Raw genomic sequence first — 955 nt, 5'->3', positions numbered from 1 at the left:
AGCTCGATAAATCAAAGTGCATTTTCTGCAGGAGGCCCTGACGCATGAATCTGTGCAGCGGGAACGACCTCGGACCACCAGGGTCCGAGAAAACCATAGTCTCATGGGGCCGGACACTCAGGGTCAGGGGAAAATCCAATATATATCTGGTGATATCTCGGGTGCTATTACAGATAGCGCAATAAATCAAAGTGCATTGTCTGTAGGAGGCCCTGGCGCATGAATCTGTGCAGCGGGAACGACCTCGGACCACCAGGGGCCGAGAAAACCACAGTCTCATGGGGCCGGACACTCAGGGTCAGGGAAAAATCCATTATATATCTGGTGATATATCGGGTGCCATTAGAGATAGCTCGATAAATCAAAGTGCATTTTCTGCAGGAGGCCCTGACGCATGAATCTGTGCAGCGGGAACGACCTCGGACCACCAGGGGCCGAGAAAACCACAGTCTCATGGGGCCGGACACTCAGGGTCAGGGGAAAATCCAATATATATCTGGTGATATCTCGGGTGCTATTAGAGATAGCGCAATAAATCAAAGTGCATTGTCTGTAGGAGGCCCTGGCGCATGAATCTGTGCAGCGGGAACGACCTCGGACCACCAGGGGCCGAGAAAACCACAGTCTCATGGGGCCGGACACTCAGGGTCAGGGAAAAATCCATTATATATCTGGTGATATATCGGGTGCCATTAGAGATAGCTCGATAAATCAAAGTGCATTTTCTGCAGGAGGCCCTGACGCATGAATCTGTGCAGCGGGAACGACCTCGGACCACCAGGGGCCGAGAAAACCACAGTCTCATGGGGCCGGACACTCAGGGTCAGGGGAAAATCCAATATATATCTGGTGATATCTCGGGTGCTATTAGAGATAGCGCAATAAATCAAAGTGCATTGTCTGTAGGAGGCCCTGGCGCATGAATCTGTGCAGCGGGAACGACCTCGGACCACCA

This window comes from Nomia melanderi, unplaced genomic scaffold (genome assembly GCF_051020985.1).
Source record: "Nomia melanderi isolate GNS246 unplaced genomic scaffold, iyNomMela1 scaffold0014, whole genome shotgun sequence".
Classification (NCBI taxonomy): Eukaryota; Metazoa; Arthropoda; class Insecta; order Hymenoptera; family Halictidae; genus Nomia; species Nomia melanderi.
This window is presented reverse-complemented; position numbering follows the sequence as displayed.